The sequence below is a fragment of the Podarcis tiliguerta genome (assembly GCF_965153285.1).
Source record: "Podarcis tiliguerta genome assembly, chromosome: 6".
NCBI classification, from domain to species: Eukaryota; Metazoa; Chordata; class Lepidosauria; order Squamata; family Lacertidae; genus Podarcis; species Podarcis tiliguerta.
This window is the reverse complement of record NC_139539.1, coordinates 35,225,549-35,252,572: the sequence shown is the minus strand read 5'-3', so window position 1 is coordinate 35,252,572 and position 27,024 is coordinate 35,225,549. Positions and strand designations below refer to the sequence as shown.

At 45.3% G+C, this 27,024-nt stretch overlaps 1 protein-coding gene across 2 annotated transcripts in view; it reads left to right on the top strand.

Annotated features, from left to right (window-relative positions):
* The first annotated feature begins 924 nt into the window (after positions 1 to 924).
* The window catches only part of TAFA3 (TAFA chemokine like family member 3), an 86,184-nt gene continuing 60,084 nt past the window's right edge, over positions 925 to 27,024 (top strand). The window contains exon 1 of one of the 2 annotated variants that reach the window (XM_083444642.1): positions 925 to 1,189. The gene's annotated coding sequence lies outside the window, so the exon portion shown is untranslated. Of the gene's footprint in view, positions 1,190 to 1,655; positions 1,675 to 27,024 lie in introns of those variants that run through there. The other variant, XM_083444643.1, reaches the window with a different exon arrangement.

Genomic DNA, 27,024 nt, shown 5'->3' with positions numbered 1-27,024 from the left:
ATTATATTCTTATTTTGCATTTATATCGAAATTGTGAGCATAGAAAATATTTCACATGTATTCTTGGACTCTTTACAACAACTCTGAAAGGCAGGCCAGTGTGATACTCCGACATTGTGGGTGGGAAACAGAGAGTCCCTAATGCCATCTAATGTGTTCACTGCAGAAGCAAAATGTGAACCAGTGACTTATTAGGCTTTGCACTATGCCAAGAAGTCCTAGCCTAGTGTCTTCTATTTTTCTGCCAGTCTGGCTCTCACTGACCTACTGAGCCAATTAGTGATTCCTCTCTCCCAACGTCTTCCACTAAATTCATTTTATACTTTGAAATTCAGCGCTTTGCCTTTGTTCTCCTTTAAATTTGGCACAATATGCACGCCCCCCTGATACTGTCCCTTGCTGAACCCCAACCCCAATTAAGCGCGGATGGGAGCGCAAACTTGATCGACCTCCAGCGACCCCCAAAATGCAGCTCCTCACCCAAAGGCAAGGAAGGAAATGCATCTCCTTCCTTGTAGCCTTGGAAGCGAAGGGACAACGCAGGCTCGCCACTTTTGCTCTCGAACAGCCTCGCGTCAGGCAGACAGCCACGCTTTCCTTATCTCTGCACCAGCATGCTCCACCTGTTGAATTTCTGCCTGCCACACCGCCGCTGATGAAGGTGCAACGACTCTTACCTGCCGCGGGAAGAAGCGCAGCGCAGCCCCTACGCCCAGACGGAAGGGAGGAATCTAGTAAGGGGACCTCCCTAGATCCCTGGAGCCTAAGACGCTCCTTCCCCTCCAAAAAAGGGGAGAATGCCCCTGGCGGCCTGTAGGGGTCGCTGCGGTCCTTCCGTGCGCCCGCCTCTGCGCGCCCAGCAGCCCCCGGAGGAGGCTGAGGCTCAGGCTGGCAGCGCGCGGAGCAAAGGCAGCCGGATGCCGTGGCGAGCGGAGCCTCCTGCAAAGGCTGCGCGCGCGTGCCGAGCGGCAGCAGGGAGACGCCGGGCAGCCCCGCCGGAGAGACTGGCCGAGGCGATGCCAGGCGGCCCAGGGCGCCAGAGCCGAGGAGGCGCGGGCACAAGGCACCGTTGCTGACTCGCGGCCGCGACGGACGGATCCCGACGGCCCTCCCGGGGCGCAGCAAGCTGGGCAGAGCGAGAGGGGCGCCAGAGCCGAGGGGGCCCGCCGCCAGGACGCGCCGCCCACCGGTAAGGGAAGCACGTCGGGGATGGCTCGGCGCGGCCGCTTCGGAGGGGGGCGAGCGCGCCAAGTTTCCTCGCGGGCTCGACGGGGCAGCGAGCCGCCTCAGGGCTCCTCTCGCGCAAGTTTGGGGGCTTGGCGGTGGTCCTGCAGCCGGCTGGACGGCGAGAGCTGCGCCGCTCCGTCGCGCCTGCTTGTGCCTGGCCGGCTCACCGGGGACGCGGTGGCTTCGGCCAGCAGGCCGGTCAGGGTGCCTGCGTGCGCGCTCTCGGGGTTGGAGCGACGGGCGAGCTAGTTTGGGAACTGAACTTCAGCGTTCTCAGCGCCGAGCGCGTTGTGGAAATCGGATCTGGGATGAGGGTCCCTTCGCTCTTGCTTCAGGGGAAACTGGAGCGCCGGCAGTCAGAAGAATGAAACGGGGTCTGCTAAGCCAGGCTCCGCTTGTAAGGGACGGCGATCGGAGTTCGCGGCGGCTCCGATGCCGTCTGGGCAGGTCTGACGTGCACTCCATTTTGGCTGGGCTTTGGCAGTGCGCACGTTTGAAGACAACTGGTGTTCTTGAGAGGGGTGTGTGTGTGTGTGTGTGTGTGAGAGAGAGAGAGAGAGAGAGAGAGAATGATTTAAAGCTTTCCGAACACGGTGGAAAGCAAAACTCCGAGTGCAAAACTAAATGGCACCGGCCACTAACAAGAAATTCAGGAAATCCAACAACAGCAATTGCTCCTAATACTCCTCGGTCAGCCCTACTGTTAATTCAGCAGTCTTCCATGCGTAGAATAGTACGGGCGGGGTATCTGCAAGAGGCAGTGAATCTTTGGAGGTCTTCATACCTTCCCCAACAATGCTTGCAGGGGGATTTGTTGAGTTCTGGTCCTTAGCATGCAAAATCAGCCCCTTGCTCTCCGCAGAGGTCGATCTCGGGCCCGCATAGAACATAGGAAAGAACATTCCTGCCCCACTTGTGTCCTGCCAGTCCCAGATTCCGTTGCTGACTTGCATTCCCCTTGCAGCCTCACCCTGGTGCGATGGAGCTCCCTAGCTGGCTCACAGAAGCAATGGACAAGCCCAGGAAGGGTAGGATAGAGGCTGTTGATATCAATCACAGAATGGAGAGCACCTCCTGGGTCCTCTAAGGGTACAGAGGAGAAGTGTTTACCTACAAGGGGAGTTGCCCTGCCTCACCTCTGATTATTTTTTTTTTTTTGGGGGGGGGGGTGTTGGATCAAGGTAATTTCTTCTGCAGCGAGAGTAGCATTTTGTTGCATCACTTTAAAGATAACCCTGATGTCACAGTAGGTGTCAGAGAAGCAGGCTGCTGCTGAGGGCTGCAGCACAGCCACATGGAGGGCACCCCTAGCTGGGGCCTCCCCGTTTCTCCTGCTGCTGCTTTCTCTCAGGACCACCCAACCTGCAGGTTAAGACACCTGCTTCACTGTTGCAGGGCCAACCCTACTATTAGGCAGAGGGAGGCGGCTGCCTCAGGCAGCTGATTGTGGGTGTTGTGAAAGGGTAGCAGATTCGTAATTAGGCGTGTTGTTGCATTTGTAGTTCCAGGGAGGGGAAGAAGCAGCGCGTGCTGGATTTTCTGCCTCAGATGTCGAAACAGCTTGACTTGTGTGGAGTGTTTCACTTGTGACCTGCCCAGGTGGCAACATGTCTTGGGCTGGCCTTGGAAGCATAAACCAAAATAATTTTGTTTCTCAAATTACACTCAAGGCATCTTGTTACTTTCTAGAAATGCTTTCCCCCTTTATCCTATTATACAGTTAAAGTCACTTGTTTACATGTAGGCCTGTTTTGGGTCTGGGAGCATCTAATCCTACAGTACAGGTGAACTTAGGAGGTGCTGGACCACCCATGCTTGAGTGGGAGACCCCCATGAGCCTCATGGAAAGCCACTCTGAGTTTTCTCAAGGAAGAGCAGGACATAAGTAAGATGATGATGATAACATAGGCCAACTCATGAAAATGCTGTGGTTTGTGTGCGGACTAGTGGAATGATGGTCTCCTTACACCACATTGCATTCCTTGGAATGTGAGTTCTGATGTGCACCATCCAAATTCATATTCCTTTGAAAGCAATGCAGTGTTGATAGACATTCTGCACTGGGATGTATATTTGAAGATGCATACTGTTACTACTCTAACAGTAGAGCAAAGTTGGATTCAGAGAATGTCTGCTTAAAGCTGCGTATTTTCCAAGACTTATCTCCTCCTTTCTCTCTCCCTCCTTCCACCCATCATTTAAGCTGTATGGGAGCAGTCCTCCTTGCAGCTTAAAACACTGTCCATTGTCTGGCGACCTCTTCTCTTGACTAGCAGAAACTGCTGGTCAAGAGGACCTCAAGAGGGCCATACTGGCCAAGACTATGTGCCCAGTTAGCCTCAGCCAGCACAATTTCCCTGCAGCATTTCAATTGCATTCCCTCTCTTTTCCCTGCCTAATTTCGTAGATGCATGAGAACACCTGGCTTAGCAAAGCAATTGGTACAAGTGGCAGGTGCTCTAGGGCTTGTCAAAAGTTCACTGCTGCTCACAATTGACAGCAGCTTGTGGCTGCAGTGAGCTGGGCACAGAATGATACCCTGATCTGTGCTTAAGGGCCACAGGTCTCTTCTGTGTGATTTCAAGAATTGCGAGTCCAATTCTGTGTGCACTTGTATCTGTATAAATGCAGAACATGTTTTAGTTTTTCCTTTCTTTTTAATTCATGGGCAGTAGCAGATGAGCCTATGTTGATCTCCACATTTCCTTCCCCAATAAGTAAATAATGCTGACACCATTCCTTGATAGGAGGGTGACATCATGGGGTAGAGACATTGCTACTACTTTTTCCTGGAGAAAATATGATGTTTGGAAGACTGCTGTAAATTCACCACTTTGGCCTTGCAGGTAGCAGCTGAGCCCTGATGCCATCTTACTCAAAATTGTGGCTGTCTCAAATCAGGTAGTCTTGCTGAAATGAGTGGCGTGTGACCATCAGGGTATCTACAAAATTCAGAAATCTTGAGTCGTCTCCTCCTTTTGGCCACTAATCTGTTACACAAATAGAAGAGCATATATCTTCTTTACAACTGTTTAAAATTATACATGGTCTCAGGCATGCTGAAACCAGGATGCTATGAGGTCACCAGCTGCCCACAACCAGATGATAAATATATTCAGCTGCCAAAGACTGAACCATCACAAAATTGACTGAGGGCAACTTCATGGCCAGATTCCAAAGAAAAGTGCTTGCCCCAAAATGGCTTAGCCGGTGGTTGAACCATAACACTCTCAAGCTCCTTTATCACATAGTGATGGCAGCAATGGAGCTGTAAGATGAAAGAGAGGAAATGGTGGTGGTGATTTGTTAGCATCCTCTGCTCAAGGTTTGTTTAAATGGAATCACCTGCAGCTTAAGGAGGATACAGTTGAGAACCAGGAGCTCACTAAATTTTGTAGTGTACAAAATTGAGAAACTGATTATTTTTCATAGCGACAATACCGTTTAAGGTGCCTGACCCTCCCACTTTTACCACAAAAGTGTGCTTCTGTAGGTGGTATCCTACAGATTTCTGCTTGCGCAGTGGGATCCCTCCTGTCTCCTCCCCCTGTGTGCCCTGTACCCTCTCTAAATCTGCTCTGGAGATTTCGGAGAACCCCCTGAACAGATGTAGGGGGCGGGTGGAGGGAGGAGGGAAGAAAGTCTTGTGACCCAAGTGAAAATCCTTGCCTTGACAGGACAGTTATTTACTGCTGCAACTGGATACTGTATAAGCCTATATTTTTCTGTCTATAGGAATTTTCTATAAATTCCTATATACTACAGTGGCACCTCAGATTACATACGCTTCAGGTTACAGATTCCGCTAACCCAGAAATAGTACCTCGGGTTAAGAACTTTGCTTCAGGATGAGAACAGAAATTGTGCTCCGACAGTGCGGCGGCAGCAGGAGGCCCCATTAGCTAAAGTGGTGCTTCAGGTTAAGAACAGTTTCAGGTTAAGAACGGACCTCCGGAACGAATTAAGTACTTAACCCGAGGTACCACCGTATTGGAATGTGGGAGATGGAGTGACCATGAACATAGCTATGAGTGGGATAGTTTCCAATCCTGAGGAGTCTGTAGGCTCAACTCTCTGGCTCTCTCCTGGCTAAGGATGCCATGAGGCTATTGTGGACAGATGCTGATGGCAAAGGAAACTGTGGGGAGGGATGATGAAGCAAAAGCATAGCATGTGCTGGGAGATGCGATGGTCTAATTTCTGTAAGCTGTCTGCTCTTGTTTTTATTATGGAATATTCCTTGCAGAATGGCCCTGGAGCATGTGGTGTTTTCTGAGGCTCTGCTTTCTAGGCTGGATCTTTCCAGCAGCATTACAAAGAGACTCCCAGGTTCTCCACAGCTACATGTATTTTGTGGAACTTGCTGCCACAGAATGGCACTGAGGTTTAGGATTCAGCTGTGGGTCCAAGTGCTCATCGGCTGGATAACCAGTATAGAAAAGCTTATATTTTAAATATATGAGCAACCTTGCATGTAGACAGCTGTGTGGAAAATCTACTTTGTCCTGAGTGTGGACATTAAGGAAATAATGGTGTGTTTGAGGTATCTCTAATGGTTCAGATTAGGGCTGCCAAACCCTGCCTCATGGGTTCTGTATATGGGTGTAGTTTCAGCTGCTGGAGTGGCTTGAGAGATTACTCTAAACATCTTACTGACTAGAGCAGGCATGGGCAAACTCAGCCCTCCAGATGTTTTGGGACTACAATTCTCATCATCCTGTTAGCTTTGGATGATGGGAGTTGTAGTCCCAAAACATCTGGAGGGCCGAGTTTGCCCATGCCTGGACTAGAGGCTTTCCTCCCTCTCCTTCCCCCATGAAAACCCTGATATTGGCTCTCGGGGTGACAGAAGAGCCCACAGAACAGATTGCTCTGTCTGGCAAGGTGATGCATTTGTGCAGATGGAACATTTGCAATAGAGTGATGTCCACCCTATGTGTGAGAGCAGGGGCTAGAAACTTCAGGCCCTGGGGGCCAAATGCCACTCCCCAGACCTCTCAGTTTAGGCCCTCGGGTCTATCTCCAGGCCCCACCCCCTCTCAGAGGTCCCACCCACATGTACTTTTGCTGCGCTGAAATATGTCCCTTGAACTGTATTAATACCTCTTGCTTGCCTGAAAGGAGGAAGGAGAGGTGTGTATGTAAGACCTCTGCCATTTGCATGGCTGAGATGTAATCTACCGTACAAAAGCAAGGATTACATCCACTGCTGTGTCCATTTTCATGTCTGGACCTTTCCATCCCTTGTATTAGTTCCACAGAAAGTTATCCACAAGGAAATGTGGCCCCTACTTTTAAGGCAATTTGTTGAATGGCATTGTATGGTGGTTATTGTTCAAAAACATGTTAGTTGGTATCTTATTGTTGGCAGTTTTGAGGGCCATTGATGGGGAAGTGCACCATTAAGTAGAATAAATGAAGAAAGCATAATGAGGAAAACATGATGTACCAAAGTGGAGAATGGTGCAGAACTGGCACTTTTTTACTTTTGTCCAAATAATGATATTTGGCATAATTACGGTACCTTGGAGTCATAGCCAGTGATTCATAATTTGTAGGTTCCATTAGAGAAGGTTTCCCCCCTAAATGTTACTGCTAGGTTTGGTATAAATCTAATGCTGGCATCATGTTTTGTGGAATAGTGTTAAAGCCCGTTATATGCCACTCATCCATTTATGTAGAAGTCCTTCCAGTTGTTAATCTGGAGTCCGTTTCTGCAAGGTGCCAGAAATGACAGAAATCATACTTGGAGATGTAGCTTGGATTGCGTAGACCACAGAATTTGAGAGTTGTTGTTGTTGTTTAGTCGTTTACTCGTGTCCGACTCTTCATGATCCCATGGACCAGAGCACGCCAGGCACTCCTGTCTTCCACTGCCTCCCGCAGTTTGGTCAAACTCATGCTGGTAGCTTCGAGAACACTGTCCAACCATCTCATCCTCTGCCGTGCCCTTCTCCTTGGGCCCTCAATCTTTCCCAACACCAGGGTCTTTTCCAGGGAGTCTTCTCTTCTCATGAGGTGGCCATAGTATTGGAGCCTCAGCTTCAGGATCTGTCCTTCCAGTGAGCACTCAGGGCTGATTACCTTCAGAATGGATGTGTTTGATCTTCTTGCAGTCCATGGGATTCTCAAGAGTCTCCTCCAGCACCATAATTCAAAAGCACTGAGAGTTGTTAGATGATCCCTATTCCCTTCGCAGAGCTACATTTCACAGAATTCACTGGGAAGATTGTAGCTCTGTGCTGGGACTAGGGGTCTCCTAACAACTCTCAGCACCCTTAACAAACTATAGTCCCTGGGATTGTTTGGTGGAAGCCATGAATGTTTAAATAGCTTTAAATGTGTAATGCAGATGGGCCTCACTTTCTCAATATTCTGTGCCACTGAGTTCTTATGAGGTTGTTTTGAGGATCCCCCCTTTAGTATCTCCCACTAACACATTCACAAACCTCAGGGTTACTTTGAGTCCGCTGGAACCTTTCTCTTGTGTGTGGGTGGTGCAGTTTTGGCTATATAAACACAAGCACGAGGCGACTTGAACTGAAATTAGAAGGAATTGTGATGAACAACATAAGATGTGATACCTGGTTGCAGAGACCATTTGTATGGCCCAGCGAAGCTGTTAACATAGGCTTGTTTGCAGCACACAGAACTGCACTTCCCTGAACCCTGAGCATAATTCAGTGTGATAGGTAAAGGTAAAGGGACCCCTGACCGTTAGGTCCAGTCGTGGCCAACTCTGGGGTTGTGGTGCTCATCTCGCTTTATTGGCTGAGGGAGCCGGCGTACAGTTTCTGGGTCATGTGGTCAGCATGGCTAAGCCACTTCTGGTGAACCAGAGCAGTGCACAGAAACGCTGTTTACCTTCCCGCCGGAGTGGTACCTATTTATCTACTTGCACTTTGATGTGCTTTCAAACTACTAGGTTGGCAGGAGCAGGGACCGAGCAATGGGAGCTCACCCCGTCATTGGGATTTGAACTGCCGACCCTCTGATCGGCACGCCCTAGGCTCAGTCTGTCATTTACATCAAGTACTGCCCATCAAGTAGAGTCCTATGCAGTCTGGTGGTAGGTGGAGGGTGTATGTTTTACAGCAGCTTTTTTCTTTTCCATCAGTGGTGGAGGGATGACTTGTTTTTAATGTTCCCTCTGGACCATATAACCTTTTAGAAATGAAATCAACACTTTAGTGCTGAGTTCATAATTTTCCTTGACTCTTGGTGATTAGCCCCTGCTAACTCACTGTAGCAATTTATTTCTCGCAGTTCGACGCTGTGGCTCTTTTGAAAAAAGGACCGCATTGAAAAATTAAATAAAATGCTTTAATGATGGTGGCACAATAGGGGCTGAGTGGACCAAGGCTAGAAAATGGAATTTTTTATTATTATTATTTTAAAAAGTGTGCTCTGTCGCTTAGTAATTATTAGCCTTTGCTGGAATGGGGGCACTAGATGTGGCTTCTCTTTTATCTTGATAATATAATCTCATCAGTGTCTGACAGCCTCGCTAGCAGCACCCCTGGGGTATTAAATGCTTGGGGGATGAACACATGAAAATCATAAAAGTAAGTTGGAAAGCTGTGAGGGATAGTGAACCCTAGAAGGCATTGTGCCTCTCTGTCTTTAATATTCCTGTCAGAGCCCCTTTTGGCAACTGAGCTGACAGGAGCCCGTGGTATCTTAACTGGCATTGTCACAAAACACATTGTCTGGCTTGCAAGTCAAGGCTCCATGCCTGGCTTGCCTCATTTGCTGATTACAATAGAGCATTTTGGCAGTGGTCATGCAGGCTTGGGGCTTTGAAGATTTAGGGGGTGGGGAGAAGAGGGGGTGGACCTGTCACTACTCCTTCCTGTTTTGCTTTGGGTAAGGCATCTATTCCGATCTGATTTGTAGGGAGTGAAAGTTCCCTCAGCAGGGATCATGAGAAGCATTATGCACAGTTGTGTGTGGGAAGAAGGGAGGAGGTTTTTCCTTCCTTTTTTATATTTCTTTAAAAGAGAATCCGTAACACAGGGGCCAAAGGTATCATGTTGATATTGTCTGAAGACACAAATGGTTCGCTGATAGGCCAATTTTACTGTGTAGCTCAAGAAACAGGTCTCAGGCCGCAGATCCTGGCTTACCTGTGGACACTGACAAATGGATTCTGCATAACTTGAGGCATCTGTTACAGCCGGTGGTGCCATAATTCAAAAGATGACATCCCCACAGAAACAAGTAATGCAAATGGAGTGCAGCAGTATCATTAATAACAGGGCTGTATCTTCCAATATGCCTTGTAAAAGCTCCATCACAGGTCTTTGCATGGCTGTTTCCTGTGTCCACAACTCCAAGTGGTGGGAGTTGTCTTTTAATCTGTTGTGGAACAGATCAGTGCCAGGATGGACGGATCTTGGGAGTCCTAAATATGCTTCTCCAAGCCTCCCAACAGAAAGAACAGGATCTAATCTTTTTGCCACTGTTTCAGGGGGCCCACATCACATGGGAAATGTGTGCAGAAATGTGAGCCAATATTCCCTCTGTATGTCTGGGACCCAGAGAACTGTCTTTGGAAAAATATTTAATGTAATGTATAATAATAATAGTCATGTGTATTTATATCCCACCTTTCTCCCAGACCTGGGACAAACCGGGACTCAAGGCAGCTCACAAAAATCAAAACAAACACAAATAAAACTCAGAAAGCTATAAAAGATAATAGTAAAAAAAAAATTAAAGTATTTATGAGTGAAATTCAGATATCCAGAACTCTCTTGCCAAGCTAATTAGTGAAAACTGGCTTTTATGATGTGTTCTGCTGCTTTTCTTTTTCTACATTATCTGTTCTGTATTTATTTGGAAATTACAACCTTTGTGCTGCTCTTGTGTTTTGTAACTTAGATTATATTTTGCTTGTATATTTGATTTTATGTTGAGGAAGAATAACAATAAAATAAAATGCTCAAAGACAGCTGCAAGTAAAGCCAAGAGGACACAAGGCACAAAAACATGCAGCTATTGGTAGGATAAGGAAAGTTGGGAGGAGGTTATTTCCACTGAGCTTGAGATTAGCCTAGGACCACTGTGCAAGCCTCCAGGACATCTCTTGCACTTCTCTTGCCTCTAACAGGTGCTCTGGTTAGCAAATATGAAAATGGAACCCAGACTGTTGCAGTCAAGTTGAAACCCCTTTCTGATCTATCAGGTGATTTCAGTTGAAGGTCTACCTGGCCCTTCATTACAGGAAGGTGGTGATAAGGCTCCTCCTCCTCCTGCTCCACCTCCTTCTCCTTCATATTATTTTAAGTACTGCCTGTTGATTAACCCGATTTAAACACATCTTGCACAGTCTTGTGGCTGGAGCAAGAGGTCTTCCTTTAAGAAGGAATCTCTTGCTCCTGCCACATGGCTGTACTAGATGAATTTAAAATCCCTGAGTCCAGTCACCGTGCTAGGTAATGAGGCTCAACATTCACTCAGAATGGGGAGTGTCTTTAGCATATATTATTTCCCATGTATTTGGAAGGAAGGGGGTTGAGATTAAGAGTGGAGGGTCAACTAGTTGTGGCTGAGGATGGTAAGATGTTTTCAGGGTGCAGGACAGCATGTGGCATAAGCTGCCTCATTGTTCTGTTCTTGCAACCTGGCTATCCCTGTGAGAGAACTGAATTGGCTGCTCTATATGCAGATGCTGCTGCTCAAGTAATTCATTCATGTGATAAGCATTTCTCTGACTTGCTCAAGGACAGAGGCTCACATTTCAATTGCCTGGAGGATCTGCGAACATCTGGCTGTTATTGACTGACCTTCAGCAGATGGATGAGGCACCCAAGCAGGGAAAGGTTGGGAGTCCCTTATGAACTGTCTGCTGTTGTACCTCTTGGGGCTCAGAATAAGGAGGCAGGCTCCTTACTAGAGATGCTTTGAAAAGTGTGCCATATATATAATTTTCTGGCTACATTCTGGTATGAGGGGAAGAGAAGAAATCAACACTCTGTGCATCTAGGTAGGTCCACTTCTCTTCTGTCTGATAGCAGAGGACTCTGATTGCAACAGCCACATTGCCATGCTATAAGAACATATACATATTTCTGTGCCCCTTCTGCTGCTCAGCAACAATAAATGGCATATTCATGTATTTTGTTTTGGAACTGGAAGAAGGGGAAAGCGAGTTGGAGTGGCACTATTTCCCCCATCCTGCTATACAGGGCAAGAGAAGAGCCTTTGCCCGTCCCATTTAAACCTGTGCCAGGTGTTTCTCTTCCAGATGCTCTCAGTCTCTTTTCTCTTGGGCCAACTTGGTATGTAGGCAGGACACTGCAGTGTGCAAGAAGATGTGGCTCTGTTCTGCCTTCAGCACCACTGGCTGTGGACAGCTGCCTGACTTCAAGTCCTATTGTAGAAGCAGGAGTGCCCCTAGCTCAGGCCCTCCAGCTGTTTTGGGACTACATTTCCTATCATCCCTGACCACTGGTCCTGTTAGCTAGGGATGATGGGAGTTGTAGTCCCAAAACAGCTGCCGGGGGGGGGGGGCAAGTTTGGCCATGCCTATCCCTAGCTGGTCTGATGCATTGTTACTACTTTTGCATTTACCATGTCAGACAGTGAGAGTCTTTCCAAATTATTGTTTCCCCTTCCCAGTACTGTTACAATTATACTGGCTCTAATGCTAATTCAGGCCTGTTGTGGGTGGGATAGATGGTTAATCTGTAGGTAGAGGAAGAGATTCAGCAAGGGCAAGCAGACTTTAAAGTATCTCCATTCTTTTAATGGAGATATAGGGAAAGAGATTCACTTAGGAGGTTGAGCACTCTTCTTCTTTTCCTTCTTCTGAAAAAGAGCTAGTGACTGTTTCTATGCTTGAGTGCTAGTACCATCTTCTTGCTCTTCCTTTCAGAGAGGGGATGGGTAGACACCAGGTTTTAAGGATCTACTTTTTCTTTTTAACCAGACCCCTGAGTTTTACCAACCAGAGCCTAGTGCAAAGCAGGGGTGGGCTAAGAAATAGAGAACAGGGTGCCTCTGAGCACATGCTCAGCTCAGAAATTTTGCAGTCATTTCCAGAACCAAGCCCAGAAGTCCCTTTCATGGAAATCCACTCCATTTCTTTTTTTTTAATGTTCTTTATCAGCCACCTAATTTTGGGGATAAACTTTTTAGTTGTTGCTATTGTTAGACAATTGGCAGCTGATCTGCTGCAACTCACTCAGAGATATACTAAGGTAAAGGTACCCCTGCCCGTACGGTCCAGTCTTGACAGACTCTAGGGTTGTGCGCCCATCTCACTCAAAGAGGCCAAGGGCCAGCGCTGTCCGAAGACACTTCCGGGTCACATGGCCAGCGTGACATCGCTGCTCTGGCGAGCCAGAGCCGCACATGGAAACGCCGTTTACCTTCCCGCTAGTAAGCGGTCCCTATTTATCTACTTGCACCCAGGGGTGCTTTCGAACTGCTAGGTTGGCAGGCGCTGGGACCGAACAGCAGGAGTGCACCGCGCCGTGGGGATTCAAACCGCCGACCTTTCGATCAGCAAGCCCTAGGCACTGAGGCTTTAACCCACAGCGCCACCCGCGTCCCTTTTCAGAGATATACTAGTAGATCTCAATCTACCTTCTGTCCATCCCAGTTTTAGAGGATGGGTCTCTTCCCCCTCCCCCCAATACCTGAGCTTGCTATCAATTTTTGATACCCATTGCTTGATACTTTCACCATCCCTCTCAAGCAGGCATGCTGTTTTTTGGTTGTGGAGAGCCCCTTTCACTCGGAGTACAGTGTCTTCTTCCTGTGGCCTGCAGGCATCCAGGAGCTCTGATGGGAAGCTGATAAATCAGCTGTAACATCCCTCTTATAATGCTGAACTGTGGACGACCTTGACAGAGACAGGCATCTGATGGCAGGTTGGTAAGTGCAGCTGACAAGATGTTTAATCCTGCAGAAATAGTGCTATGGAGAAGAGGCTCTTGTGACACTTCGTTCCCCTGCCTTGGTGGATAAAATTGCTCGCAGAGGTCAGGAGGTGGTGCTTTGTGAAAAAGAAAACTACTGGGATGCCTGAAAGTAGTTTGGCCACTTCCTCATTACTCTCTCTATCCTAATTGCATCTCAATAGTTCTGAACACGGAATGCACAATGACTTCTTCACCCTTTTCACAATGGTGTTTATGTGTGAAATAGATTGTTACGCAGACAGGCTTACACCCTTATATATATTTCACCCAGGCCTGTTTGTCACAGGAGAGATTGGAGATGCATATGGAGTAAATGTTTTGCGAGGGGCTCCCTAGTGAGTGGGTCAATTCCTTCCCAGCCACCCACAGGTCAAAGAAAGCGAATAATGAATGTTCTGCCTCCCCAGAACTGACTTTTCAATAAAGTCTTTTCCCTGCCGGGACATCTTTTGTTCATTACCTTTCTCTCTCAGAGAGAGCAGGAGTAGGGTGGGGAGAGAGAGATCCTTTTTCTGTGAGTTTCTCTTGTTCTAATTCTCTTTTTCTAAATCTTTTCTATTTCTATTTTTTTCCATCAATGATTCGGTGATACTTGGGGGTGGGGGAGAGACTGAGCAAAGGAAATAGGACATAAGGAGAAAAAGGGAATCTGACAGGAATCCCACTGAAGTTAGATACCAGTGTATATCTACTTTTTTGCTTTTTGCCTTCCACAGTCATTGTCAGATTTTTGGGATTCAGACACTCCTGGAATATGCATGCATATTTATTTTATAGACTTTTTCAAAGTTGGTCCTTGTACAACCAAATCTCATGTGTGTGTTTGGAGAGTGGGGTAAGAGTGGTATGAGTATCTGGGGAGGCACTGGTTGAAGTTCCCATGCATCCACAAAATCCACTGTGTCTTTGAGCCAATCACTATTGGGATACCTGACAGGGTTCTTGTCAGGATAAAGCGGATTATTATTATTATTATTTCATTTATACACTGCCTAATTGCCAAGGTGGTTTCTAAATGGTTTGCAAGTGTAAAACCAATTACAGAAACACACATAATTAAAATGCATAATAAGACACTTTCATCAAAACATTAAAATAAGCACCTGCAATTAAAATGTACAATGAAACAATCCCACTCAAACAGCACAACAACCAGAAACCATTTAAACAACCATAAAAACAGGAGTTTCAAGTCAGGAGATCAGGGGAATGCTAACAGGTGTGTCTTCAAGAACTGACAGAATGTCAATATCAAGGCGCTTTTTATATTTCAGTAGGGAGAGCATTCCACAACACTGGTGTCACCAGTGAAAAGCCCTGCCTCTTTGTCAGCAAAAGCCAACAATCATCAGGTCATGGCAAAAAGACGTGTTGGGTTTCATTTGTTTATCTTAATACCCTTGATGTGGGCTGAAGGGGAAGACACCCTACCTCTCTGGAATAAAAGTGGGTGGGGGGGACCCGACACAACAGTTTCTGACTCTTCCAGTGCATGCTTGGGGCCAAGTGTGGGTCATGGCTTCAGTTGAGTTCTCTGAATTCAGAACTGGGGTTATGGGGCTTAACAGTGGTTGACTGGAAAGGTGTGAGGGACCATGGTGGCTGGAGTGTCAGACTTGGATCAAGAAGACCTGGGTTCAAATGTGAGCTCTGCCATAACACTGATTGGGCTAGCCAGGTTAGGCAGTGAGGATAAAGTATCAGTAACCCCCATGTACGCCATCCTCAGCTCCCTGTAACGTCAGGATTGTTCTTTGATGAATAAGCAGCTGGAAGGATTATTATTTAAGGGCAGCTAACCAATGCAAATGTGTTAATATCCTATTTCACATGCACTGGGGATTAAATCTGGCATTGAAAATCTATTTGGGAGCCGAGTCCTGGTGATTCAATCAAGCCTGGAGGAAAAGCTGCGTGGGGATTTCAAGTGACTTGACGACTGCTGCTTTCTTTGGACTTTGATGATCAGGGCCCGAAGCCCCTGCGGAATTGCAAATGGTTGGTACAAAAAAGCAGTGTAGTGGCTCTAGTTTGCTATTCCAGACTGTCCCCAGCCTTGGGCAGCTTTGTCCCCAGCCTGGCTCAAGTCTTGCTACTCTCCAGTGTCACCGATGATTCTTTACAGCCAGGTAACTCCCAATTTATGTGGGGATTACGTTCCGAGGCACCGCGCATTTCCGTGAAATTGTGTATATTTGAAAACACTATTGGAAAAGCCTGCAAATACCCTCTAAGCTTCTGGAAACCCTTGAAAAACCCTTGGAAAAAACCCAGCAGCACATACTAGATGCCAAACTCTACTGCAATTGCTCCGTCCAAACCTCCTTGCCCAAACTCCCAACTCTCCACAGGCCTCAATAGTCAGTACAAAGGCTCCTGGGATTGCTAAGTACTGTTTTCACACATTTCCTGCCCTTTCTGGACTCTTTTAGGGCTGTTTTTGCCAGTCACTTTCAGTTTTGGTACGATGTGTGCGTGAATTGGTCGTTGCCTGTAGAGAAAGAAGCACAGGCTTTGCTTTGAAATGTAATGAGCCCTTCCTGAGCAGTGGTCTTTCCCTGCTGCTTCCACCCAGGAATCTCCCTGGCTCAGCTGCCTCCCCTCTATAGCTCAAACCAAGTCTCTCTTTAAAAACAAAACAAAAAAGCAGAAATCTTTCATGGTGCATGTTTGCCCCAAACCAGCCCCCCACCTCATCTCTAGAACCCCACATGCACATCTATAGGTGGACCTAGCATGGGTTGCTCTCAGTTTCAGAGATGCTCTTGAAAATGGGTTATCTGAGGGGAAGCTCTTGCAATAAGCATTCAAGCTACAATTCTTTTTAGCTTGTCATTTGAACCTCCTGCAAAGATTGCAGTCTCTGTACATTGTAAAAAGAAGACCAGGAATCCCCAGAGGCTGGGATAATATGGAACATGCCACGCTGGAGTAAGGAATGCAGAAAAGAACATAAAGGGCTTAAAAAAAAAATCAGATCCCTTTGTCATCAGTTAAATACATCAAGCAAGAGGAGTTGGTTTTCTCTTTTGCTTTTTTTGGGGGGGGGGTGTATATGACTTGCTTCATTGTGTTATCATATGCAACTAAACTTCAGAAATATGGAGCCAATAGAATTTAATATGAGGTCTTCTTAACATGAGGAAATTCTCTAAAGTACAGAATCTTTATTGCATTGGGGAAAGAGCTGTTTGAGCTAAATATGGGTTTTTAATGCATATGTGGAGCAAAACAAAACTTGAGGATGGGCTATAGCTCTGTTGTAGAGCATGTTCTTTGCATGCAGGAGGTCCCAAATTCAGGGCCTGCCATCTTCCAAGGAGGGCTAGAAAGGAAAACCTGCCTGAAACCCTGGAAAGCTGCTGCCAGTCAGTATAGACAATACAGTGGTACCTCGGGTTACATACGCTTCAGGTTACAGACTCTGCTATCCCTAAAATAGTCCTTCAGGTTAAGAACTTTGCTTCAGGATAAGAACAGAAATCGTGCTCCGGCAGTGTGGCAAAAGTGGGAGGCCCCATTAGCTAAAGTGGTGCTTCAGGTTAAGAACAGTTTCAGGTTAAGAACAGACCTCCAGAACGAATTAAGTACTTAACCTGAGGTACCACTGTACTGAGGTAGATGGACCGATGGTCTGTTCTAGGTCTGGTTAGCTGTGCTTTGCATCTGAAGATGAGTGGTACCTCAGGTTACATACGCTTCAGGTTGCATACGCTTCAGGTTACAGACTCCGCTCATCCAGAAATAGTGCTTCAGGTTAAGAACTTTGCTTCAGGATGAGAACAGAAATCGTGCTCCGGTAGCGTGGCAGCAGCAGGAGGCCCCATTAGCTAAAGTGGTGCTTCAGGTAAAGAACAGTTTCAGGTTAAGAACGGACCTCCGGAATGAATTAAGTACTTAACCCGAGGTACCACTGTATACAGTACTGTTTACTCACTCTCCCACTGCTGGCGTTTGAAACTGAGAACACATTATCATCATTATTCTTGAGTTTAATAGATAACAAAACATTCTTATATATGGTATTTCAAAAAGGATTACAAATAAAAATCATTTCACCACACATTCTAACAGGAATACGTATGACTTCCCACCAGCCCCTCCCAATGTATTCACATTTTCTATTATCCAGTTATACAAATAACTATTGCTTTATTCTTGTTATAATATCTTGTAATTTCTTACTACTTACAAAACCTTTCGCTTTGGTTTTATAGTTCATATATACAGAAATAATTCAAATGCTGTCATAGATGCCGCACCACTATTGTATTTCATTAAATATTTCTTAAACGTGTCCCATTTTTGAATAAAATTTTGATTTATATTGCCTCTCAGCCTGTTTGCCATTTGAGCCATTTTGGCGAACTCTACCAATTTATTTAGCCACTCTGTTTTTGTAGGAACCATCTCCCCCTTCCAGTTCTGTGCAAATAGGATTCTTGCAGCAGCAGTTGTATACAAAAAAAAATATTTTAAGTTTCTTGCTATCTCTCTATTTACTGTTACAAGTATATGAAGGCCTCAGGTTTTTTTGGGAAATGTTACTTTTATCATTTTTTTCCAGTTCATCATATATAACATTCCAAAACTCTTTTATTTTTGGACATGCCCACCACATGTGGAACATGTTTCCTTCAGATACCCCACACCGCCAACACTTGTTTGAACTGTTTTTGTACATCTTGGATAACTTTGACGGCGTCAGGTACCCATCTAAACTGCATCTTCATGAGAACACATGTTAGTCGCAATCCAGATCTATCCTGTGGTTTCTTGAGAAATACTCCGGTTGGAAACTCCGTTTCCCTTTGAACCAGTTTCCACCCAATTGGAAAACTTTAGCCACATACTCACTTTGCAGTGGAAGCTGAGGTATGTGCAGTTGAGACAGCCATTGCACACATGGAGAGGACAAGCCATGTGCATGGAACATCTCTATGGGTTGGAGTCTGGTGGGGTTGCAGAGATGGAGAAACAAATCAAGTAATGTACATCACGGGAAGACATCCTTGCCCCTTCTGTAATGTGTACAGCAGCGTGGAATTGTAACCTGAAAAGCAGCAGGGCATATGTGGAAGCAATAATGCTGCATTTCAGGCCACTAATGTATACATACTCTCCCTCCCTCTCTCCTCTCCCTCCCCTTTCAACCATATTCTGCAAGGCAGCTCACAATTTACTTTATGATATATTGTTTTCCAACAAAAACATTTTTGTTAAAGCCAAAACAAACCAGCAATGGCTACTGTCTTAGTCTCCTGCAAGGACATCATCACATGCCTGGGCAAAAAACTCCCAAAACCTGTATGTTTCTCTAGCCTGAAAGCCATCAAATTCTAGGTCAGTCCAATAGATATGGGGAGGCAGTAATTCTACACATGTTGAACTGCAGAATGAGGCTTTCACAGTTGCGGTTGTCTTCTTCCCGGGGCTGAACTGCACTGAGAAGCATGTCCAGGTCCATCCTTGTGCTCTTTTTGCCAGCAAGTGAGTTTAATGCTGGACTGGGGAGGAATTCAGGAAGGTTTTTCAGCATAATGCTGTTAGATAGCTTAAGTTGAGCTTGATTTTAAATGGAGATTTTATTGCTGCTGGTTCGCTAAACAGCCACTGGTTTGTTTGTTTTTTAAAGAATGCATTGTGTTAAACGGCTGCATCTCCTCCCCTTTTGCTTTGCTGTACATTGCTTCGGGTGTTTTCCAGAGAAGGAGCTAATGCCTTTTTATGAATAAAAATAAATGCCGAGAGAGTATGAATCTTAACCTTTCAGTGGAATTGGGGTACTTTGTAGCAGGGAACGGAAATTGGTTCTGGGAGTTTTGTTTGCTGCCATAATGCCTTTTGGCAGCAATAGCTCTTGGCTGCTAAAGATGGGCAAGCCTAATCAGTATAACCAGTATAATATCTTTTATGAACACTGGTATTGGGGTGGGTGGGAACTGGCCTTGCTACAGTAGAAAACTGTGAGGTTTAATGCATATTTGACCTTTTCAGAACCATGTTAAAAGTGTGCTTAGTCACTTGAGTGTTTAGACAGCCACCAGAGGCCCTATTTCTTTTCCCCCAGTCTTCCCCCCAAAAGTGGGGCAGACCTTGTTAGTGGCTATGCCCCAGCAACTGCCTCCTTTTTAAGGCTTTCCAGTGGAGGGGAAAGTTGCTATTTCAGAATTATCATTATCATTATTATTTCCCGCCCATTTGGCTAGGTTTTCCCCAGCCACTCTGGGCAGCTTACAGTGCTTCTGTCATCAAATTTCCCATTATTTGCTGGTCATAGTTTTTACGTTGCTATGTGGGTGAGTTATGTTCTTGTTTTCATGTTAAATTTATGTTTGTTTGTATGTTTATTTATATTTTTTAAGGAGAAAATCTTACGACCTTCACATTTTTATTTATGTTTCTCTTATTTAACAGAATTTATACGCTGCTTGATGGTAAGAACCTCTTAAGTGGTTTACAAAAATATAAAATAAAGCATTTTAAAGATAAAATAAAAGTAAAAACAGTTAAAGAGGGTATCTAAAAATCTTCAAAAGATGATAAATGTCAAAAAAAGAGAGCTAAAAATAAATAAGCATGTAACTTCTACATGTCTGGAGAGGCGTGCCTAAACTAAAATGTTTTTAGCAGGTGGTGAAAAGAGGACAGCGAAGGCACCTGCCTGATGTCAATAGACAGGGAATTCCAAAGTGTAAATGTTGCCACGCTAAGCAATTTCTTACAAGTCCAGAACGAATGTTATGTGGCACCTGTAACAGTTCCAGTTCCACAGATTGAAGCAGTCAAGTGGGCACACATGGGTAAGGGGTTCCTGCAAGTAATTGTGCTTGGGATTTTCAATTCGTTTTTCCCACTTTGAGTATTTTCTATAGAAATATGGGAGAATTATGCTTTTGGTAAATGGAAAAGAGAGCCCACAGCCCCCAATGAGGCTGATGCTGGAGATTTTTTTTTTTTAAAAAAACCCACCTAAAACAACTTCATGGAATTAAGGGGTAATACTTCTTTTATCTGTCAGTTTTCTCTCCTTCTGTATGTGCTTAAAAAGGCGCCTCTGGCTTAGTGCAGAACAGAGTGTTCAGCCTCTGAGAAGAAATAGGAAAAGTCCACAAAGAAGTCCACATCTCAACCTTTGCCATCATCCTTCCCTCTGATGTTTTGCATAACATGGATTGAACATCTAGCTGTTTTTCTTTTTGTAAGGATTTGAAGACTTGTCACCCTCCATCCTTAAACATGCTCTTCCTGCCTGTCATGGAATGCAGTGCATATGAAGGTTTTGATGTACTCAGGATAGGGCGAGCCATCAGGTAGATCAGTGTTTCCCAACCTTGGGCCTCCAGCTGTTTTCGAACTACAATTCCCATCATCCCTGACCACTGGTCTTGCTAGCTGAGGATTATGGGAGTTGTAGTCCAAAAACAGCTGGAGGCCCAAGGTTGGGAAATGCTGAGGTAGATGACTGGGACTAAGGAAGTCCCAGTAGGTTGAGGCACAAGGACCTAGGGAACGTATGCAGATTATTGGTTTTTTTAACCTGAGGGGGACACAATGAGAGATGCCAGCAGAATCAGGCAATCGCCTAGTTTTCACATCATGGTAGACCATAGCTAGTTGATTATTGTGACTCTGCTCATGTCACTAGCTTTGCTTTGGGATGTGTGGTCGGAACACACCACGATCCCTGGTTTGGCGTTCTTGTTGTTACCTTCATTACCCGCCCTTCACCAGCACGGACTTTAGTGCGAATTTCTCCAAATAAACATTTTTTTGTATGCAGTTTAGCCTAATATACAGTTGCCCCAAGCAATTTCCCCAAATATAATGCATTTTCTATGTTATTTTCACTAATGCACACTCTACTGTGCAGCGTTTTTGTATACCTTACTTGGCTGGAGAGCTGCACTGCAAAATTCGGGAAAGTGTGACTTTCGAAGAGTGGCTGTGTTTCAGTTTGCCTGTTGTTTCAAAAAGTGTGGCTTCTGTAGGTTTGCCTTTAAATGCAGACTGAACCTCATTTCTTGCACAGCCTTTCTTGGGAAGCCTGGGCTTGTGTTATCTTATCTGAGGCATATGGCTTGTTGCCATCCGAACCATTGGAGCATTCCCTTGTCCCTCTGTCTGCCCTAGAAATAACTCTCAGTGCCATTCTCCAAGCTTGACTGCTTTTTAAAAATAGCATTTGTTATTCCTCACTGGGGATCTTCTTTCCCCTGGTGAAGCTCAGGGTAATCTTATTTGAGATGACCTTGGGGCAGGTAAAAAAAAAATTTGGGTGATTCAGAGGGAATAAGCAGGGTGGTATGGTTGACTTTCATTGGGATCCCCCAGATTCCAGAGTCTCAGTTGCCTTTTCTTTGACACTTTCCAGAGTCACCTAGTATGCGTTCCTCATTCATTAATATTTGCTGGGCATGGTGTATATTCCCATGCTTCCACAGTACTGTAATAAAATCATCATCTGGGAAGCAAGCAAGGTCTGTTCAGAGTGGCTCACAGTGTACATTACATTTACCACTGCAAATTACCCACACCATCACTTAGCTCTGCTTGAATCATTTATTAAGTTAGGGTGCTCTGTAGCAATGCCTGGATGCTGGAAAGGATAATGAACCCTCCAGTGGTGAGAGTGCCTGGGGGTGCAGTGTGGGGAAACTATCCAGACCTTACAGGCTAAATAGAGATCCCTTTGGGACAGGATGCACTTTTTGCTTAAGGGTCTGTGTCACCCCGATCTCATTTCATCTCTCTGCAGGCATAAAGGGGTGTAAATGACACTGACACTTGCTCTAAGCCTCTTTACACTGACAATCCAATGCAAAGCAGCCTTTGTGTAACTGAGATCTCATCGGCACTCTGTGTATGTGTTTTTTCTTTCCAGAGGATCAATTAACCTGCATTAGTTAATGCAGTTTCACCCTCCCTCCTCTTTTTCTGGCTTTTCCTTGGAGCCTTCTCCGCACATCACATATTTATGATGCACCCACAAATGTGGTAATGCAAGCGCACACAGATTAATGATGGGTGACCTACCCACCACACAGTTCAGAATTGGCCTTGGCGAAATGAGTGATTTCCCTCGCCCTGAGAAAGTAAACAAAACCCCTTCATTATTTCTTGACCCTACTTCCGAATTCAAAACTGCATCGTGCTCCCTATGACATCGGGAGCACAACAGGACCCAGACACCTCTCCAGCCCAATCCTCCAGGTCTGAAGTCAGAAGAACCCAGGGTCAATTTGTTATTGAATTGAGGCTGTTCAGACTTCAAGAGTTGGTTATTCCGAACTTCCCAAGTTTGGAATCTACTCTCATCACTTATAGAAAAATGTGCTGTAAGAATCTGACAAATGCATGTTCAAGTTGGTTGTTAGTATTCATCTGTCTTGAGAGACAATGGAGTGTGCCTCTGAGGGGGAAGCCAAACCACTGTGTTAGCAACACCCAAGTTGTAGCATCACCAAAGTCTCCCCGGGACACAAGCCTGGGCAGGTCCTGGGCTGCCGAGACAACACATCGCTGATGTGTTCGGGTGGCAAGAAAGGCTGCAGGGCCACAACTCTGTTCTAACCTATTCACTGTGTGGAGTATCCTCACATAATTTAGAACCCTGAGCACTCAAGAGTTCCAGCTCCATGGGAAGCCCCCACATACGGAGAAGACACAGATATATCTAAATAGATAGGTTTAGATATTGGGCTCAACACAGCAGTGGAAGAATAATAGGAGTAGAAGGAATGTGGGGTTTGGGGGCCAAACACGTGGCCCCATAGCCCCATTCACTTTGCTTGCCCTCTATGCACAAGTAAAAAGGTAAGGTAAAGGACCCCAGGATGGTTAAGTCCAGTCAAAGGCAACTTTGGGATGTGGCACTTATCTCACTTTCAGCCTGAGGGAGCTGGCGTTTGTCCACAGACAGCCTTCCAGGTCATGTGGCCAGCATGACTAAACCGCTTCTGGCGCAATGGGACACCATGAAGAGTGCCAGAGTGCACGTAAATGCTGTTTACCTCCCCGCTGCAGTGGTACCTATTTATCTACTCACACTGGTGTGCTTTCGAACTGCTAGGTTGGCAAGAGCTGGGACAAAGCAACGGGAGCTCACCCCTTTATGGGGATTCGAACCGCCAACCTTCTGCTCGGCAAGCCCAAGAGGCTCAGTGGTTTAGACCACAGCACCACCCGTGTCCCTTAGGTTGGTTGTTAACTGTTTTGGACATTAGGCTTTTCCATGAATACAAACACAATATAGTTGCCCCAAGTGGGATGCTGGCCAAGGCCCTCCAAGGAGTGTTAATTTGGTATTAAGTAAGGTTTGCTGTCATGTAATGTACAGTAGAAGATGTCTCTCAAGTGAGTTCAAAAAGGCTCTGCTGGTTGCAAAGTCTTGGCATGAGACTGTATCCTTGGATCATCATAGCCATTTCTCCAGTATGTGTTTTTTCTTCTTAAAGAAAGGGATGATTTGGCTCTTTTCTCAACCTTAATCCATTTAGGGCTGTCCAATCCACCGCACAGTGTAAGTCAGCATAGCAGGGGGAGGACTTGATGGTGTTGGCTGATGTGGGCTTGCTTTCGGAAGGAAGCAAATTGATGGAGATCCTCTCTTGCTACTTCTGTGAGCAACACATAGCATGGCAGTTTCCCCATATGGATAGGGTTCTGTCTTTCTTCGGCTGCATCATATAATGGTGTGTCATGTACTACAATCTTCTTAGGAGAGGCATATTTTGCAGTGCAGGTGATTTTGAGAGACTTTCAAACTAATCAGAAGTTTCACTGCAAAGAGAGAGGGACTGACCAAGTGCATGTGTTGTGTTCATTTATCTTTCGTTCATTTAGCTCTTTCACACAATGCTGGCATTTGAGCTTCAGATCTGTAGCGTTTGTAACATGAGCAGCACGGTTCTCATGATATGTTTGCAAGGGGCATTTCTGAGCAATCGGATGCAATCTTTCAGTTCATCCGAAGGTCACAGAGTGTCCATATTCAGTTGCCATTTGCTCTTGGTCTCTTTGCACTGCGTTATCAGACAGTCGTGTGATTGGAGGCCTCCATATGGAGGTCTTCTCCATTTGTGGGGGTGCTGTTGACAGTGAGGGTCCCGCATATTATGACTCCACAGAACCTAGTCTTATCATCCTCTACTGACACTCCCGTATCTGTCTGTGAGGTTTAACTGGAGATTATGGGACACACTACTCCATGTTCAGAGTCCACAGGTTCTCAGAGGGTCCAGATTGTGCAGCTGCTCTTATTGTGTTGGTATGTGTAAGCTGTTGTATAATAACAGTTTTCATGCACTTTCTAAACAGCTGCTTCACCACTTTGATGCATGACCAGATTAGCCGCTCTTCTTGTTGTTTCAACAGACATATACCACACAGCAGGGTGTGAGCAGTCCAGGCATGAGAAAATAAGCCTAGTTTTTTAAAAAAGTTTTAAGAGCTATAATGGAGCATTTTGTATTTCTTAATTTTCTTCTGCTTTTTTTTTGGGGGGGGGGAATAAAAAAGCATTTATATAAACTCACATACTGCTCATATAAACTAAGATATATATTTTTAATGCATCCTATAGGAACATTTTATTATGAAGCATTGCATTATGAAATATATTGTATGTATGTTTATGTGTGTTATAAACATCTACCGTTTAGAAAAAGGGCAGCTTGCTGCATCTAGTTTCTGTAGCTCTAGTGTGGTGGGTTCCAGATGGACTGCAACTCCCATCAGCTTGTATTGGTTGGGGCTGCTGTGAATTGTGGTCTGAAACATCTGGAGGCGATCACATTGGAGGAGACAGTTATAACAAAATAAAGGGAGGGAAGGGGTCCTGGACCTTTAAAAACACTTTGCACAGAAGAGTACCATTCACAAGTACTGTATTTTATTATACAGTGGTACCTCGGGTTACATACGCTTCAGGTTACAGACTCCGCTAACCCAGAAATAGTACCTTGGGCTAAGAACTTTGCTTCAGGATGAGAACAGAAATCGTGCTCCGGCGGCGTGGCAGCAGCAGAAGGCCCCATTAGCTAAAGTGGTACCTCAGGTTAAGAACAGTTTCAGGTTAAGAACAGACCTCTGGAATGAATTAAGTACTTAACCCAAGGTACCACTATATACGGTATGTTATTAAAATTGTCAAAGATTTCAAACACTCGATTAAAATGGCAATAAAAAATAATGCAACATTATAAATACAAAGGCTAAAATGGAAGCAGCAGCCATAAAACAGAACAAGCGTTAAATACAAGAGCGCATTAAAGTTACTCATTCAATGCCTGGACAAATAAATAAATGAAAGTCTGCATTCCAGGTACCAAAGTGAGCCTCTGGCAAGCTACCCTGCATGGAGAGTTTTCCAAAGCTGCAATGTCGCAACCATCAGGCTCTCCACTTTCTGTGGATGCCACTTTCGAAAGGACCTTGGAGACGGGGCTGCTGATTGCAAACAATATATTTAATAAAATACCCTTCCTGTGAAGAGCTTTTTCCTGACCCACTGGTGCCAAGATGTACCCACTTGAAAGTGCAAGGACCTTAGCAATGGGCTTCCCTTGCTCCCTTGCCGCCGCCTTCCGTCTTTCTTTTGTCTAAGGTTCTGCACTTGATCTTTGTGTGTGACTTTCAATCAGTCAGAGCCCTAATGGCCACAGCCTCGCAATCTCTCTTAATTTCAAGCATATTAGTACAGCATGCAATCAGCCAATCATGCTAGTTGCCCCCTCAGCAGTGCTAGGAATGTGAGAAGGGCATGTATAATGATAGGTACAGAGTAGAAAGCGCTCAGCTTGATTGCCCTTTGGCCAGTGTTAAATCATTTCAATGCATGCAAACTGTGCGCTGCAAAGCACCAAAGCCATGTGACAAGCCCTGTGCAGGATGATTCTGCCAGAAATTAAGAGTTGAGGGCACATTTTTTAGTCTGGAGCTCACAGTTGCTGTGAGCAGCACTGTTGAAAGGACAGTGAGTTAGGGCTACAAGTTTTCAAATAAAGCATTTATATAAATATCATGCCTGAGACTATTAATTTCCATCTGAACCAGGCAACATTAGGTCAGGAGGTTTTAGTCTTTGCCATGGGATTTCTAGTACGTACGCCTATACTCTGTGTGGCTCCTTCTTTTCCCCAGCTGGAAACTCTTATGCACACTTCTCATTTTTGGGTCAATGGCTTGTATACTTTATGGGGCAGAGTGTGCATATATGTGTATCTACATTAAGAGTCTGACTGTGAACCTCTGCTTGGTTCAGGTGTTCAGTGTTAGTGCTCAGTTAAATAGAGCTCCTCCCCTTTTCCAGCTCCAATCAGAATTAGGCAGAATAAGACTCTTCGTTAAGTCAGAACTCTGGCTTAGCTCAATCAAGTTTAACACCCTCTTTAAATTGGTTAAAATTCATGCAAGCACCCCTGCACTATTTCAGGATTAAGACATACAGAATAATCAAAATAGCAAATCCTGACCAGTAGATTAAGTAATATTAAATTAGCAAATAGCTGAGGTCAAATGTGTCTTTGGGAGCAAGGCACATTTCTATTCCTTTTGCCAGAGTTTGCCAAGAAGAACAAGCAAATCAGCAGTGCAGATTTGCATCAGTGAGTTTGGAAAAAAACCATCCCAACAATCCTTTAAATTACTTCCAGTGGCTGTGATATCTAATACAAACAATGGAGATTTGATCACGTAGGCACTGCTGTTTTCATACATTTCATGAAGAAGAGGAGCAGGTGAAGTTCAAATGCACTCTCCGGAGAATGAAAATATCTCACAGGGCAAGTCACTATTGTGATGCTTAATTTCATCCTAGGTGGGCTGGCTTAAAACTGTTTGTGGAGAGGACACTGCCAGGTTAAAA